The sequence below is a fragment of the Sus scrofa genome, chromosome 6 (genome assembly GCF_054392235.1).
Source record: "Sus scrofa isolate SSC_HxYL_T2T_F1_AM1 chromosome 6, Sscrofa_HxYL_maternal_Yorkshire_Landrace_v2.0, whole genome shotgun sequence".
NCBI lineage: Eukaryota > Metazoa > Chordata > Mammalia > Artiodactyla > Suidae > Sus > Sus scrofa.
Window position 1 is genome coordinate 166,210,759 of NC_139388.1, and position 18,334 is coordinate 166,229,092.

At 43.0% G+C, this 18,334-nt stretch overlaps 2 long non-coding RNA genes across 22 annotated transcripts in view; one reads left to right on the forward strand and one right to left on the reverse strand.

The window, feature by feature from the left end:
- The window catches only part of LOC110261422 (uncharacterized), a 154,670-nt gene that overhangs the window by 112,297 nt on the left and 24,039 nt on the right, over window positions 1-18,334 (forward strand). The gene's annotated exons all lie outside the window — the stretch shown is intronic.
- The window catches only part of ELAVL4 (ELAV like RNA binding protein 4), a 144,812-nt gene continuing 138,146 nt past the window's right edge, over window positions 11,669-18,334 (reverse strand). For 11 of the 21 annotated variants that reach the window (XR_014808366.1, XR_002345497.2, XR_014808354.1 and 8 more), the window contains 2 exons: window positions 17,848-17,886; window positions 11,669-14,665 (listed from right to left, as the gene is read on the reverse strand). This is a non-coding gene — a long non-coding RNA (ELAV like RNA binding protein 4). The remainder of the gene's footprint in view (window positions 14,666-17,847; window positions 17,887-18,334) is intronic. The other 10 variants (XR_002345501.2, XR_014808358.1, XR_002345491.2 and 7 more) reach the window with 2 other exon arrangements.

Below are 18,334 nucleotides of genomic sequence, written 5' to 3' on the forward strand. Positions count from 1 at the left end.
CAGACCTCAAGACAGTTTCATTAGGTTTATATTTAACTCTGAGTACAGAGGTGAGGCCCATCAAGTCTTTGCACAAGAAGAAGGTGGGGGCGGGCAGTTAATGGCCAAGCCTGGGGTGGGGTGGGGGGGGCCGAGCAAGCCTCAAGTTTGTGACCTTAACAGCATAGAATTCCAGGCTTCAGGTTCTTTCCTGTCAGCAGGTCACTTCTCAGTCTGCCTTCTCAAATGCCAGGAACTTAGCTGGAATCTTGGCTGCAAACCCCCAGGCGTTGCTAGAAAATGCCTTTTAACTTGCGTTGTAGCAAAGCAGCCCTTGCTGACATTAACTATATTTAACCTCTGCAAATGCAAACCATGTCTAGATTTCCCTTTTGCTTGGTCTGTGTCTTTAATAATCTGGTTTAAATGTCCTACAGGCTCTGGCAATGACACCTCTGAAGATCCTGGCTAATCACACTTGAACCTAAAGAGTAAGCAGGTTGGAAATGAGTATCCTGAGGGAGAGGTACTCGGTAGAAGTCTCAGAGGGTAAGCCTGGCAGAACAGGGATCCAGTCCTCGGGTCTTAGGTTATTGCGCTCTCTGCTTAGAAAGTTGATAATACGATGAAGGCAGTGATCTTTGAAGAGACTCACATCCTTTCTGGGGTCTGCAAAAACCTGCGTGGTCTGGCCAGCTCTCCAATGTCTTCTGGCATCTCTGTCCCTTCCCTCACTGTTCTTCTTCCCCTCTGGCCATTTGTTGTTTCCTAGAACGTATTAAGCTTGTACTTACTTCCTTCTAGGCTTTTGCCCTGACTTCGCTGCCTGGCTCTTTGACAATGACTCCTTATCCCTCAGGTCTCATTTCAAAGTCCTTTTCTCAGAGAAAAGACTTCTACCCTGCCTAGGTAGAACTCCTCTCCTATTTTATTCCTTGGTATCTTCCTTCCCAGCTATTATCACCATCTGTATTATTTTATTTATTGAACGAGCAGATGGATTAATGACGTGGTACGCAAGTTATTCAATTCAATTATTTGTTTATTTCGCAAATATTTATTGAGGACCTACAAGGCCATTCTTTTAGGAGCTGAGGTTATAAGAGTGAACAAAGATGTAAATCTCTGAATGATGGGGCCAGTTTCTAGGGAGGCGAAGAAAAGCAAAGGGAGTGAAGAGTCACTCTGAGCGTTTTGGCTGGGGAGACTTGAAGGATGGTGCTGCCATTTGCTGAAATGGGGAAGAGAGTAGGCTACGCGGATGGGAAGGTAAAAAGGAATGGTTTTCTTGTTATGTTAAATTTGGGATGCTCTTTAGGCAGTCAGGTGGAGACATCGACTCAGCAATAGTATATATGTTTTCAGAGTCAAGGGGAGAGATCTGGCCTGGAGATAAATTTGGGAGTCCTCACTACACTAATTATATTAAAAGCCATGACCTTGAATGAGTGATGCTGAGGAGTGAATGATGTTAGAAAAAAGATCCAAGAACTCAGCCGCCAATATTTAGGAGTCAAAGTGATGAGGAAGAAACAGAGAGACTGCCATAAAGGTAGCAATAGGAAGCGGTCTTCATTTGAGGGTGAAGATGAGGAAAGGGGTACTGCAGGTTTGCAAGAAGGAGGGGAAGGCAGGAAAATGTCCTCTAGGAGGGAGGGAGAGCGAATGAGCCAGAGCACAGCGAAATGGGTGGGGGGACAGAATGTCTGCAAAGGTAGGGTTGCCTTTGACCGTGGAATTTAAACTGAATAGGGTAGTTCCCGTTGTGGTGCAGCAGAAACGAATCCAACTAGGAACCGTGAGGCTGCAGGTTTGAACCCTGGCCGTGCTCAGTGGGTTAAGGATCTGGCTTTGCCGTGAGCTGTGGTGTAGGTCGCAGATGTGGCTCGGATCCAGCACTGCTGTGGCTGTGGTGTAGGCCAGCAGTTGTAGCTCTGATTCGACCCCTCGCCTGGGAACTTCCATATACCGCGGGGACGGCCCTAAAAAGACAAAATAAATAAATAAATAAATAATAAAATAAAAGTAAACTTCCCTAAGTGGGGTTATGGGGAATGGGAGGGAAGGGACTGTAAAAAGTGAGGTTCTCAGTGGGTCGAAGGGTTATTTTGAGTCGGGATACTAAAGGCAGGGACAATGACAAGAGGGTGCTTAAAATTGAAATTCAGGTCTTAAGGCCTAAGGCAGGAACAGGGAGGGAGTAACGAGGTAGAAGGAGAAGCAGGGGCTGAGGAATTCAGAATCCAGGATGTTAGAAGTGTCACCTCTGTGCGTATTGAAATCATCTAGAATCATGACAAAAAAAAAAAAAAAAGAAGAAGAATGGAGTTCCCATTGTGGCTCAGAGGAAGCGAATCTGACCAGCGTTCACTAGGAGACAGGTTCAATCCTTGGGTTTGCTCAGTGGGTTAAGGATCAGTGTTGCCTTGAGCTGTGGTGTAGGTCGCAGATGTGGCTGGAATCTGATGTTGCTGTGGCTGTGGGGTAGGCCAGCGGCTATGGCTCAGATTTGACCCTCACCTGGGAACCTCCGTGTGGTGTGGGAGGGGCCCTAGAAAAGGCACAAAAAAAATAAAAAGAATCACGACAAGGATTATGACAGATTAGTTTCAGAGAGTCTTAGTATGGTCTGGGGGAGTCTTTCTGGGAGATAAAGTGTGTGGCTGGCACACAGTGCATTCGCAATCAGTGCAGTTTCATCATTTATTTGTTTAATATTTGTTCAGGGTGCTGAGGCTTCTCCCTCAGGTGCTTCCAAAGCAGAGCTCCAGGAAGGGTCGTGCACTGCACTTTGGGTGGCGATGGGGCTTGGGAGACACAATAGGAGCACCAGCCTGGCCTCAAAGGCATGTGGGTGTCCCTGCTGCTGGGGCTGCCCCATGGTCTAGGGTGCGGGCCCCTCTGCTGGCTTCAGGCTGGACTCCCACCAGAGCTGCGTGCCTTCAGCTCAGCAGCAGCAGCGGCAGATGGTAGAAGTGGGTGGGCTGGGGGTATCTGCAACTGATCCCACAGTTGCCGGATTAATGAGGCCTCATGCCCGCCTTCTTTTCTGCAGCGTGCCAGCCGACAGTAGCTTCCTTTGCCGGGGTGGGTTTGTTTGTGGGAAATTTTTTGGCAGTGAACGCTCAGCACCTGATTGAAAACTTCCTCTCCCCCTCGCTTCCCCCCTCCCCCAGCTCCTAGACTGGTTCTGATGTATTCTGGGGCCTCAGGCCTATCCCGGGGTTCCTCCTGGTGTCAGGCTGATGAAGCTGAGATCAGGTAGTCCTGCTCCTGCATTTACAAATGGGGAAACCAAGGCCTCGAGAATTTATTCATTCATTCTGTAGCCGGAGGCTCAGGACTCTGTCCTTCTGGTGTCTAGCTACATTCCTGCGACGGCATTGAGCCCACGAGCAAGAACTTGGATGGTTCATATTTGAGGTTCAGTCATGGGTAAGCATCTCTGATGGGCCTTGGTCCTGGGGAAGAGGGGCATTGGAAGCCAGATTACAGTGAGGGCAGGGGTCCCGAGAGAAAGCATCACTGTAAGTGCGGAGGGAGTCTGGTGCCGAGGACCAGGCTAGCAAGCTGGCTTGAAGAGAAGGAGCACTGCTTGTGGGCACAGTGTGAAGCTCTCCGTGGCCCACTCTGACCTCCCCTGAGAAATCCAAAGAACCACGTCTGAAGGTCCAAGTATCTCTGTGGTAAGACTATTCCTTTCCCAGCAAAGTGGGATAAGAGAGACGAAGGGTGTGCCCCTAATGATGAGCTAGAGTGAGAGAGCAAGTGAGAAGGAGGTAGCCCTGGAGATCTGGAGGTGAGAGAAGAGACTGGCATATCCCAGTGAGTGGGGTGGCAGGGACTGAGGTCCCAAGGAGCATCAGAGGTCAAAGATTGGATGGGTAGCCCAAGAGGAGCATTGGCTACGTGGCAGATTGATGCAGATGGCAATACAGTGATGACAGTCTGGAAGGGAACGGGGATGGATTTCACAGCAGGCATTCGGAGGGGGCATTGGGCATCTGGGGTGGGCCCAAAGTCCAACACAAGCTTCATGAACATGGTTAAACTGAGGGGCACAGGCCATGGCCAAGGAGGACAGAGTAATAATCGAACTTACACCAATGAGATAAAGTTGTGCAATCTTTTCCACATAGTGGTGTATGTACAAAAATATTCATTTGTCCCCATAGAGTTGAAGGACAGGCTGTTTGGGGCCGGAGATGAATGGCTTGGGGGTGGTAGTGACCCGGGGCCTCTCCTGACTTCTCAGAAGGTTGAGGAAATAAAATGAGCACATCAACAAGAAGGTGTTCACTGGTTGGGAAGCTCTGCAGTAAGGCATATATTTTTCTCAAGTAATAATAAGTATATTGGGGAGTTCCTGCTCTGGGAGTTCAGTAGGTTAAGAATCTGACTACAGTAGGTCACAGCTGTGGCTTGAATTCAATCCCTGGCCCAGGAATTTCCATATGCCAGGGGTGCAGCCAAAAAAAAAAAAAAAAAAAAAAAAAAAAAGAAATCAATTAAAAAGAATCTGACTTCAGTGCCTCGAAATGTGGAGCCTGCGGAAGCGTGGGTTTGATTCCCGGCCTGGTGCAGTGGGTTAAAGGATCCATTGTTGCTGCATCTGTGGTGTAGGTCGAAGCTGCAGCTTGAATGCAATCCCTGGCCCAGGAACTTCCATAGGCCATCGGTGCAGCCATTAAAAAAAAAAAAAAAAAAAAAAAAAAGGGAAATATGAGGGAGACAGTCCAGGATTGCTGTAGCAGCTTAGAGATACCATTGAGGACCTAGGCACCTCATGGGTTTCTAATCTGCCATCCATAGTTTTTGCCTATTGCCTTCGTGGTTGCAGCAAGACACTTGCAGCGCCAGACATCATGCTGACATTCCAAGTGGGAAGAAAAAAGACAGGGAAGGGGGCAATGGCAAAGGGAAAACACCATGTCATCTTTCAAAGAGCTTTCCTGAGAGCCTCACCAGGAGCTTGTTATAGCTTATTGGCCAGAGCTGTGTGATGGGGCCACCTCTAACTGTAAGGAAAACTGAAAGAAGTTTTGTAGCTAGCTATTTTGTTGTCCTCCTAAAATCAAGGTTCTGTTAGAAAAGAAGAAAATTAATGTGGGTAGCCCTGTGGCAAATGCTTCATGCATTCGGGGAAGCGTTAATAGTTTTGAGTAGCCAGACCACAAACTGTGAGGCAGGAAAAGGAGACGGATGTGGCTAGTTAAGCCATTAGAGCCTAGGGATGCAGGGCCTCGGGAGTCATGCTCAGATGTCTGGACTGTATCACCTGGGTGATGGGACTCCACTGATGGGATTTAGGAAGGAGAGTGATTTGGTCAGATTAGTGTATCAGGCAGATCATTCTGGCTGAAGTTTGGATGAAAGGCTTGTAGGCAGTAAGGAGAGGAGGCCTCCTGTGAGGGCCAGAATCCATGGACATACACAGAAGGTATCCAGGTAATAATCTCCGAATGAATGGGATAAGACTTAAGCTAGGATACCAGCCATGAGGTGGAGGAGGAGGGGATGAATTTGAGAAACTTTCAGGAGGTAAAATTAACAGGGTCTGGTAAATGATTGGATGGTAAGGGGAAGGGGATTGGAGTTTAGAAATACTCCTAGGTTTCCTCCATTACTTGGAGATACGAAATATAAGAGAAAAAGTGGTCTGGATTGTATAGCTGACACTTGGGTAACATGGGTTTGAACTGTATGGGTCCACTTATATGTGGATTTCTTCATTAGTAACTACCACAGCGCTATGTAATCCATGGTTAGTCGAATCCACAGATGTAGAGAACCTACTTACTGTAAGCTGTACACAGATTGTTGACTGCCAAGAAGGTTGGAGCCCCTAACCCCATGTTGTTCAAGGGTCAACTGTATTATCTGTTCAGAATCCCATAAGGGGTTGGCAGCAGGGCTGGGAATTGAATCCGACTCTCCCGGACCAAAATGCTCTCCATTACTCTAGCTTGTTCTAGAACCCACATTCTCTAGAGCCAAGTAAAACAGTTCACTGACGTCATTGGGACCTGCTGATTTTTCTCCCTCTTCTCCACTCCCCAAGTCATGAGAGCCCAGAGATGGAGTTAATATAGTGGCAGCATCTTGCTCCTGGAGGGCAGCTGGGGCCAACATAGACCCTACCCCTGCTCTCACTGATGCTGGGGGCCTGGAGCGCCTGGACTGAGCATTAGCTTCTCCCCACATCTCTTCTTTCTCTAACCCTTGCTTCGTGATTGGCCTGTTAAATTCCTATTGCTGCTATAACAAATTACCACAAACTTTGCAGCTTGCAACCAGGCATTTATTCTCTTACAGTTCTAGAACTGTTGGCATGGCTGTGTTCTTTCCGGAGTCTTCATGGCAGGATCTGTTTTCCTTACCTTTTTCAGCTGATTGAGGCCACCTGTATTCCTTGGCTTGTGGGCCCTTCTTCACATCACCTGAACCTTTTGTTTCCATTATCACATCTCCTACCACTGATTCTCCTGCCTCCCTCTTATAAGGATCTTGTGATCACACTGAACTCCCATATATAATTCAGAATAATCCAGAACAATCTCTCCATCTCAGCTGAATTGTATTTGCCAAGTCCCTTTGACCATGTAAGGTAATATATCCTTAAGATCCAAGGGTTGGGATGTGGACATCTTTGGAGGGGCCATTTTTCAGCTGACCGCAGCTGTTCCGTCCAAGTATCCTCCTTGAGGCAACTCCCCCAAGCCATTCTCCCCCAGCAGGCCGTGCTTTGTAGCACATGACCCCAACCCTGGCTTCAGCTACTTAGACCCATTTGATCTGTGAGAAGGAGAATTGAGAGTACCTGCAGCCTGTAAACGCCAACCAAGCAGGGCCAACCTGGTCTCTTTCTGGAATTTGAACTGTTTCTTCAGGGAGAATTGGACCTCTGGTAAAGAGCATCATTCAAGAGTCACAGGTAGGAGGTAGTATGGCTGAGTCACTGTAGTGACTGGTCCAAAAGAGGGACCCGTTTGTTCTCTGTTTGGTGAGGAGCAATCAGAGCTTCTGTCGGTGTGTGGCTGGAGTTCCTGTTGCATTTCTAAAGCAGTTCATGTACCACAAAGTCAAGTGAGATTTCCGAGAGTTTATTCCCACAGGCATCTCTACTGTTCTGCCCCTCCTTTACTTGAGGGTTTCTCTGTTCTGTATGTTCAGAGGCATCCAGCAAACTCACTTCCCCCTGCCAGACGGCCTAGCCCAAGCGCTTTTCCTCTGGGAATCTTTCTGGTTAAGTTTAATTCCTATTATTCTTTATTGAGTGCCAGAAACTTGACACATTTTATCGCTCATCTTTCCTTCTCTGATCAGGAATCTCAGAAACAACTTGCCTGGGGATCCAAACCCAGAACTTTCTTTGTCCAGGGCTGTCCTCTTACCAGCAGGCCATATTCTCCTTCCCTTCCAGCTCGCAGAATACTCCTTTCACTCCCCAAATTTAAAAAATTTCCTGTAATTCTCCTTCCAGAACAGAAACTGCCTGGCATAGCTAAATCATTGTTTTACATATTTGTTTTGGTAACAGAATTTGAAATGTCCATTCTTGGTTTTTTTGTTTGTTTCTATCATAACCTACAGCACAGTGTCATGCACAAAATAAGTGGCAGAAAAATGTTTTCTCATTGTGTGCCCCTAGCTCAGTACCTGGCATGTGCCAGAGGTCCAGGGTAAGTATTCTAGTGTAGACAAGGCTTAGGTTGGTTCCCTTTTCACCGCCCTGCCATACCTCATAGGTAGGTGGGTGTTCAGCAGATGGTGGAATCATATTGAGATCCTGTCAGTGTGGTTTAGTGGAAAGACATTGGATTGGAGCCAGACGGCATGGGTATAAATCCCAATTCTTCTACATACTGTACAACCTTGGGGCAAGATACTTAATATCTCTGAGCCTGTTTTATCAGATGTAAATGGGGATTTTGCTATGTGTCTCTCAGGATTGTCCTGAGGATTCACAGGCAATACTAGCAGTGAAAAGAGCTCTTACCACAGTAATATTGGTTCGCACAATGCCTTCATCTCATAGGGAGACTCACAGGGCCAGTTCTAAGTGCAGCTAGGTTGGCTTGGAAACATTCTTACCTTCAGTCCTATCCTTGACTCCTTTCTACCTCAGTGACTTTTGGTAGTTTAAATAGATCTGTCAACAAGAAATTTAATTTTTTAGCGTCGCCGAGCAACAATGTTTATAAACTATCACTTAGCTTTTTTCTTTGTCAGTCTGTTTGTAAACCAATGTTATTGGACCTATTTTTCCATTAAAGATTGGGGGAGAAGGTTAGCCCCAAGCACTGGGGCTTAATGTTATTCCCCTTGTTCCCTATGTAACAGGACTCCACCTTTAATTGAAATGAAGCTCTAACAGAATTGGCTCAGAGTCAAGGTGATATAACTGGTGGCTTTGGGGTCAGATAGGTCTGGGTTTGAATTCTATCTTCAGCACCAACTAACTTGCACAAAATGCCAAATCTCTCTGAATCTCTTTTTGCTCAATAAAAAAGGGGAGTGTTACCCCTCATTGTGTTGGCAGGAGGACCAAATGCTAAATGTCTAGTGCTTGGCATATTGGAAAGATAAGAAATGCTGGTGCTCTTTCTAGAAACCATTTCTTAAACCTCAAGGACTTTGCTGGGAACTGTTTAAAATAATTACATGGCATCTTGGAGTGGTATGTGAGTCCATTTTGCATTTGAACCACTAGTAGATCAAGCTGGACTTGCATAGGGAAGCCTCTGGTAATTAACCTGGGGTTGGATGATTTTTAAGCCAGTTTTCATTCTGCTGTGGAAACAAAAAAGATGAGATTGGAGAAATGCTATTCCTTTAATTGAAGGAACACTTTTATGTTCTCAGGTCTATTTTAATCTTAAGTGCCGATTATGCATCATTCTCTCCTGTTAACAGACACTTCTGTAAGTGATCTGCACAGAGAGAAATATGATTCTTACATAAATACTGTACCATGAAAAATTATCTTATTACCTAATATGCCAAAAGCTAATAAGATAAAGGAACAGTACGAGTCATTTTTGGACAATATTAAAACTTGATTTTAGCTCATGGAAATAAAATGTAATTTCCTTTTATTATTCTCTTTTCCAGGGAGAACAAAGGCAGTGAAAGGTGTAAGGATATTATACAGCTGTGTCCCATGAGCTCTTGTTAAGGTTGTGGAATGAGTCCAGGCAGGATGGCCTCAAATTAAGATTTTAATGGCTCTTCCACTTAGAAAACACATTCTTGCTGTTAATGCTATCTTGTCAGGTCTGATTTTTGAGTTTGCAGGTGAAAGTAGAAAACCCCATTTCTCACTCAATAGTACAAATGTTTGCCTTTGTGTTTGCATGGGTACGTCTGTCAGGGAACAAGTGCATAGTGCCTACAAAAATTCAGGACAAAAAATGTCAAGAACTGGGAGTTTCCTGAATCATCTATGGTAAAAGGTGATTCAGTGCCGAATTTTGGCAAGGTTAAAGTAGCCAGACTCAAATACTGAGTCTGCTCGGGTAGGGACTGTACAAGACTTATTCCCCTTGTTCCCTATGTAACAAGGGAACAAGTGTCCCTTTAAATGTTACTCTTTGGGGTTGAAATGTTTTATTTACAAATGAACAAATAATGATTGATCTTGATGAAAGAAATTTAAACAGGACCCAAGTGGACAAAAAACTTCTGGCTGGGAACCGTCATTTGGTCAGTGTTTGATCTTTGGTGGTAGATGTAGGTAGTTTTGATGTGGGTGGTGATTATGGGGGATGGTTACAGACACAAGTACATGCTTTTTGCTCTCTTCTCTTCCTATCACTTTGACAGAAGTAACGCTAAGTAAATGCTGTCAGCCTTCTCTGGCATGCAGTTTTTCATCCAAGCAAGACATAATGTACCTAAGACCTAAAAGAAATTTAATAATCTCTGTGTTCTTGTAATTTGTTAGACCTTTCCCACAAACACCTACAGAAACTATACAATATTTGCCTAGAGATTTAAGGTAATAAGCGTGTACTTGCACCAAGGCAGATTTTTATGATATTAGGCAGACACGTTATGCTGATGTTGGGAAGTGTTGCCAAGAGAATGTATGAAGAAATGTCCTCCTATGGATATTTTAAAGACCTATTTAAACATCTACAGCTAGTTGTGAAACTTTGAGGATAGCTTTGTTGGAGGTTGGGGAATGAACTATATGAACTGGTTAAGATTCCGTCAACTTCCAATATTCCAAAATAATGTATCCATTTATTTAAAGTACACTAAAACGACATCTTTTAAGGAGCAGGGGTGGTGACGATTGGTAATAACTGTCATAGGTTGAGCAGCAACATTTTTAGACCCTACACACAGGTTTGCAAAGCTCTCTTATTCCTGGGGGCAGGATGCTCATTTTGGTTTGAACGCTCATTTTCCTTCAGAAAAGGAACATCAGGGCTTGTCTTTAAGATAAAACTCAAAGATGAATCTTTAAGTGCGCAAAGTTCAGGCTGACTTAGAGTTTAATATTTGGCTTGGTTAATTAAATCCCATTCTTTGCCCTGAATTTAATTACCCCAACCACTGAGGTAATTTAATATAATAATAAGAAAGGAGCTAATGAGAAATGGGAGAGAACCTGACTACTCCTTCATCTGGATCAGTGGGGCATTTCTTCTTCAAGTGTCAGTTTGTGGAGGGTGACGTAGTGTTTTACGGGGTGTTGTGAATTTTCAATTAGTGAGAAGATGAAAAAGAAAGACAGGAGGTCATCGGTGAATGATCCTATCAGGAAAGGACTAAAAAGCTCGTATGTAAAGTTCAGGACATATTTTAATGTGACTTCATGATACCTTAGTCTTTTCCCCCTAGGCTGAGCTTAACGCATGTTCTTTATATACAGTATAAAAAAAGCCCTTTGGGGGGGGGGGGGCTTCTGCTCAACGGTAAGAAAGTCAGATATTTGCCAATGCTAAGCAAAAAATGAGTTTAAATAAAGAGATGGCCTTTCTTGTCGCTTCACAAGAGGCTATACAGATGGCCTCTTTCCATAGCTCTGTTGAGGTGCTATTCAGTTGAATCAGACTTGGCTTCAAAGCCCAGCTGGACATTTGCCAGCTGTTTTAAGTTACTGAATCTCACTGGGCCTCAGTCTTGCCATCTGTGAAATGAGGATAGTGCTATTCACGTCTCCCAATTGCTGCAGGACCGAGTGAGAGAAGGCAGAGAGCACCACGTAGCCTGTCTGACACATGACAGATGCTCTGCAAATAGTGATGCCCTTTCTTCTGCACAAGTCGCAAGTATGCTTCTACATGAATTACAGACCTTAATGTATCATAGTACCAAACACAATGCCAAACTTGCCGGCTTGTTGTCAACCAGGGCAGTGCTCCTCACGCTTTAAAGTACCAGTGATTCACCTGGAGATCTGGTTAAATATAGATTTGCATTTGGCCCAAGACTCTGCATTTTAACAAGCTCCCAGATGATACCTATAACTGCTGGTTGGAGACCACAGTAGCAGTGCGGAACTAGAGTGATAACTTTTGAATACTGAGTTGACTTTGCGAGACTGGGCTAACTTGCTAACAGAATTTTACTCTGCCTCTTTTGTTTGTTTAATGGTAAAAATACTGGGGAAATCTGAAGATGCTACAGAAAAAAAAAAAGTTTGCATGAACACATTTAAAAATCTGGGAAGCTCAAATCCATTCTACACACTTTCATTTATTGTCTGGACAGATAAAGTACAAATAATTCAAACACAACAAGAGTATGAAAAAAAAACCATTTACAATACTTTCCCTCGGAAATCATCTAAACTAGCAAGATTAACATGAAGTCATTCATTATAACTAAAGTATACAACTGCCTGGTCCTAAGATTTTTTTTCCTTTTTTTTTCCCCCAAGAGTGAACACATTATAGAGAAGGGATTTTGGCATGCCTTTCCCACTAATGCTTAGCAAATGCATCAAAACTTTGCCAGCAACTGCGTTCATTCATAGCAGGTGATGTAAGAAGGTTTCCGTGAATATTGAACGAGTGTTCTCTGAACTGAAATCTGGTGTTTTTGGTTTTTGTTTGTTTGTTTTTTCTCAAAACCGAAAAGAGGAAAAAAAAACAGAAAAAAAATTTAAAGGAGGAGTCTATGATGCAGCCATGGTTTTCGTTATCTGTCTACCACTACGACGACTACTACAAAGTTTGCCTCTTCAGTGTGAAAACAACAGTTCTGTCTACATGCACTTAGTGGGTTCAGCATGGGAAAAAACGCACAAAATAAGCACAAGTTATAAATAACCATAACGTTTTATTACCATTAAGACTAAACTGGTATTGAAAAGATTGTATATAACAAGACAAGAAAAGCAATAGCAAATTTAACTATCAACTAGATTATGCATAGCGAGTAACTGTTTCTATTACCCAGGGAAGAGCATGAACCCTTGTATTTTTTTGTTTTGTTTTTGTTTTAAATATATAACCGTACGAAGCACAAACATACTCAAATGATCAGTGCACTGGACGTGGGAGAAAGCTCCCTCAGTCATTTTGTTCCTTTAGCTCTGTTTTGTTTTCCCCAATCTGAGTTACATTAAAATAAAGACCCAGTTGTTTTTATTTTTCTACTGTGCAGTAAGAAAAAATATTCACAACAAACATGACAATATATCAAACAATAGTTCTACACAAGTTACCTTGATACCTCTTTAACTGTCACTTAAATAGCATAAGAAAACATTTTTAAGACATATACAAACAAAACTAGCCAAGTGTTACAACTTATAATAAATTAACCCAAAGGAAAAATAACTTTATATATATATATTTATATTGTATATACACATACACACACAACAGAATGACACAATAATATGCTTCTTCCCATAGTTTAAGTAAACAAATAAGTAGTCTAGCCAATCTAGCTATATTTGATCTCGGCCATAGGCATCATCACATCGGCGATTAAATAAATAAGTGTTTCAAGCAACATAAACAGTGTTTCAAATGTACCAACACAGCCCAGTTCTATCAGCATGGGCTACAAAGTGAATTTGAAAATTCCTTAATGAATTTAAAGCAAATTTATCTTTTGTTTTCCTCTCCTAAACACATACATTTAACTATGATACTAAGATATGTAAATAATTTCGTAGCACCTACTGCTCAAACTAAGGAAGTTTTAGATCAAAAGGAAAATGAATCTTTTTAATTTTTGTTCTGCTGACATCCCATACTGATGACTTAAAGAAAAACTGTCTTTCAACTCATCTCCTTGCTTTTGGGTTTTGACTGTGGGGAACTGTGGTACCCTGGGTAGAACGAACACTCCTTTCCCCTAGTAATTAATATTTTTTTATTATTATTACATGCTATGAAAAGATATGAAGATCATCTGTTTATAGCCCATCCTTCAAAAAACAGTCTACGAATCCAGTTTAAAACACACATCTTGATCTCTAAAAAGTTACCAGTGCAGTATGAACGCGACAAAGTTGTCAATTTCCCCTAAATTAGCCAGTCAAAATATTTTTTTTCTCAAATCCAGATTCTCTTGTAAAAATTCTTTATATTTTATAAAAATAGATTTTTCTTGAAACCCATTTTCAGCAAAGAGACCACCTCTTTGGCAACAATGTTAATGTTATTAAATTGTTAATGTCATCAGGTATCCCCCTTGCCCCCATCCCCTAACAGAAGACTGTTTTAGTTCACATGATATAAAAGAAAAAAGGAAAAATAAAAACATTTGCAAAAGTTTTTGTAATTTTTGCAATTTTTATTATTCCTCTTTAATTTGTGTGGGGGTTTTTAACCAATCTGATTGGATCAACATTTTGACAAAAAAGAAAAATCTTTTTTTTTCTTTCTTTGAATCCCATTACTTTGTAAAAATTGTTTTATTTTTATTATTTTTTTTTTTGTTTTTTGTTTTTCTTCTTCAAATGAGCGAATGGTCATCTTAAAAAGACCCACCTTCAAGGAAGGTAGTAAAGTTAGCTGGCTGGGTAAAAATCCCTGCACGTTGCTATCTGTGTATATTATAGTCAACAACGACAGCTATGAAAGAACATTCAATGCATCAAAGGTATTTTTTTGTGTTTTTTTTTTCTTTTTTTCTAAGCATTATAAAATCCTTTCCTGGTACACTTCAGGATAATCCAATGTTTTAATACTTAGGCAACACTGGCTTATAAAGTCCATGGTTGAATATAAGCCTCGAAAAGTTTCTCTCTCTTTTGTGTGTGTGCGTGTGTATGTGTGTGTGTGCGCGCGTGTGGTTTGTTCGTATATATTTATATATATTTTTTACTAAGTAAGGATGGGAAATTCAGGACTTGTGGGCTTTGTTGGTTTTAAAGGAAACTTGCAGCACTCGGTCTCCCAGGCGGTACCCGTTGAGGCTGGCGATGGCCATGGCTGCCTCGTCATAGTTGGTCATGGTGACAAAGCCGAATCCCTTGCACTTGTTGGTATTGAAGTCTCGGATGACTTTGACGTTGTTCACTGCGCCGAAGGGGCCGAAGAGCTGCCAGAGGACACTCTCGTCGGAATCAGGAGACAGGTTGTAGACAAAGATGCACCAGCCCGTTCCTGTGTGACCAGGGATGTTCATTCCCACAAGGCTTGTCATCCCGTCAATGGTGATTGGGGAGAACCTGGGGGGACAAGCAGAAGGGGGGACTGGTCCAGACATCAGTCTGACCGTGGAAAACACACAGATGCACAGACACAGACACGGGGCAGAGGGCTGAGTGAGTGTTTGCAGGAGAGTCTTCAGGGTTTAAAAACCAAAACGCAAAAACTAATGTCTGTGGCATTTCTTCTGCTGGGAACGGCTAGACTGGCTAAGGCACGTACATGCCAAGAGAAAGGCCTAGGTCAGCTCCTAAAAACCACGAGCAGTTCCCACAGCGAGGCTCTCATCCCAGTATGTGTTCGTGGGAGATCCCACCCTGACCCTCACCTCCCTCCCCACGGTAGACAGACAGCTAGCTCTTCAGGGAAGAGGCCGTACTTGATTCATCCTGTTGCTTTCCTTATTCATTCAGTGGGGACCATATGGGAATCTCACACATATGACACAGAGAAAACACTCAATAGCTGTTTATTGACTGAACTGGCGAATAACACAGGCGGATGTCGGTGCTTGGGAAATTTTATTTTTTAAGGCAGATGAGGGGATGGCCCTGTAAGTGCTCAAGTCCACCATCTTTGCAGTCCCTTGACTTACACTTGTTAAAGATCTCTCGATATTATTGAGGGTGGAGATCCATGAGAATGAACAGATAGGTCTTGTTTTTAATCGGATGGGTGGCTTATGTTTCATTAGCATTTATTCAAAAGAGTGCCAAAAACTCCTGAGCAAAAATAGTAAGGATGGGACACTCCTTGATTCTCTATTATCTGGAATTCATTTCTAAGTGTCACAGGAGGGAGATGTCAAGTGGTTTGTGCATTTATAGATCTTGAAACATTGTACATTAGAAAAGCAGAAAATGGTTATTTGCCTTATTACAACTACTTTTGTATGAGGCTTTGAAATCTCAGTTTTCACGTAATTTTTTTTTTTTTCTGGCTTTTTAGGGCCGCACCCAAGGCATATGGAAGTTCCTAGGCTAGCGGTTGAATCAGAGCTGCAGCTGCCAGCCTACACCACAGCCACAGCAACACGGGATCTGAGCCACATCTGTAACCTACACCACAGGCCACATGGCAACACCAGATCCTTAACCCACTGAGCAAGGCCAGGGACTGAACCCGCATCCTCAAGGATACTGGTCGGGTTCATTTCCACTGAGCCACAATGGGAACTCCAGTTTTCACATAATTTTGAGAAGAAAAACAATCCTTCAGATTCTATTCACTGTCTGATAAAATGTGTGTGTGATTCATGATGGATGCATCAGATGAAATAACAGGTTACCAGTGCCTGTAGCAAAAAAGTATTTTTTAACATTTTACTTTATACCAAACTTATACCATATTTTGGTTCTATATACTGACTAGCACTTTGCTTTTCATTTTTCTTTCTTTCCGAAGAGGAGGAGAGGAGGAAAAACTGGAGAAGAAAGTGGATAAAGTATCATCTAGGACTGTTTTAAAAATAAGCATATATTCCTAGAGATTTGAAAGTCCTGTGAAAGAATAGTTATGCATCTAACTGGAATTTAGATCATCAAACGGCTGAAGATATGCTAACCGTAACGACTCACTGGACACTGTTTTTGGTATTATTCATTGAGTCACTTTTCCCTCTTGCTTAAAAACAAATAACAGGACAGAACCCAGAAACATCATGGTACAGATTCTTAGGAGGGCAAATGCATGTCTCATTGTTATCTGCATTATTTCTGAAGACTGTCTTCTCAACGTTCTCTCCTCCAGCTGAGTCAATCGACCTCTTGCAGTTTATAGGCAGAGAACAGCTAAGTAGTACAAGACCAAAGTCAGGGCTAGCAAAGAGGCTTCAACTCTAGTTGGTAATGTTACCTGGAGCACTTTGGTAGGAAGGACTCTGGATCCAAATCTGGGCTTAATAGGAAAAGAGAAGCTCTTATCAACTTGGGATGTTTACTACGGGTGCGGAACTGCGGGAGAGGGAAGCAGGTGTGCTTCCGCTGTTTTCCTTGACCTCATCCATGTCTTAGCATCACTCTTTTCATAATATTTGATGCTGCCTCATTAAAGTTAGACAGCAGCAAAGGTACACGGCAGAGCAGAAAACGTCTGGGAACAGGCAGGCAGTGTGGCGATCATTCAGTTACCCTCACCGGTTCTGGGGCTGGGATTCAAGAGGCTGGCACCCTGAGAGTGAAGTCTGCAGTCAAGTCACTTCCTCCACTGTGTGCAGGTTTCCAGAGCAGGGTACTTACCATGCACAGCCCAGTGGTGAAAGCACTGCCTCCTATAGGGAGTGTGACTGTTTGGACTATTCTCTTTCCCTTGACTGCAGGAAGGGATCAAAGTGTGCAGCTCTACTGAGCAGGATGAGGAAGATGTGATGTCCCCGGCAGCTCAGGGGGGCTCCTCACAGGCACAGGTGGGAATCTCGTGGACACAGTGACATAATGCACCCAACTCCCCGAGATGCAGCTCTCAGACTAGGTCTGGACCACCTTTGTGACTACATTCATTCAGAGAGCCAACCCCCACCCCAACCTTGACGCGACTTGGGCCCTCAACCCCACAAAAAGGTTTTAAATAAAAGAAACAGCAAGTTTAAAACACATACATATATAACCAAGGGAGGATTGATAATAACTGCTAAAACCTGTAACAAAAGAAACTCCTGGTTGAGGTGCACACAGATACACTTCATTCTCAGGCTGTGCCCTGAAATGCACATTGAGGTGGGGGCTGGAGTCGTAAGGTTGTACACGCGTTTATTCATGCTTTGGCTGGGGCTGGTAGTCCAAAATCTAATTTTTCCGCTGACAATCATAAGATTGTCAACCATGATTAACAAAATGTTCTAATTTTGATTTGCTGGAATCTGCCCTCTTAACTGAATCTTGGCATTGCTAATGCAAAACAGTTGCTTTGCAAGTTTGCAAAATCAGCTGGCAAAGAGTCGCAGCCGTCCCCCTTAGGGGAGCTGTTCAGAGGACCAGATTATCAAGGGCTTGGTAGCTGTGGCACCTGAACCATAGGAGAAGCCCACCTGCAAATAAAAGAAAAAGTGAAACACACAAACACACTTTGTGTGCCCTAAAAGAAACAAAACCAACTGAGGTCTGAAATTAAAATTAAGAATTTGACATGCTGGTGGAAGAAAAAGGAAGAATTAAAAAAAAAAGTAAAGTTAGTGAATTAAAAAAAAAAATTCTAGCCCCAGTCTGTGCCAACACGGACATCTGGCAATCTGTGGAGTTTTAATTACCTCTTTACGCCATAGGCCATATTAAGCAAATTGTCCAGCCTGCAAAGAGAAGGAGGGTCTCTGGGTTAATGCCTCACAGATGGCAAGATCGCTCAATGGAACTATTAATAAGAATGCTCCATTTTCAAAGAAGAAAAGCTCAACAACTTTCCCCAGTGCTTACGAGTCTAGCCACTGATAGTTTCCCCCTTCCTGTCTCTGACTAAAGTAATTCATGTTCAGGTCAATGCTGGAGTTTAAAGCAACTGTCTAATGAACCTTCTTTGCTCTCAGGGTCTGAATTAATCCCACTCCCCCCAGTTCTCAGAACACTTGTGTGAATTTTATGTTGTGTGTGAAAAATTTTTAAAAGGGGCGGCTTCTTAAGTTGGTCACCTTTGTTGTAATTAAATTTATGAATAAAGGTCTCTGTTCCAGGTTAACAATGCATGCACACGTAATGCATATCAGAATGGATCTTTTCCTTAGCCTGGCTACATTAACCTAA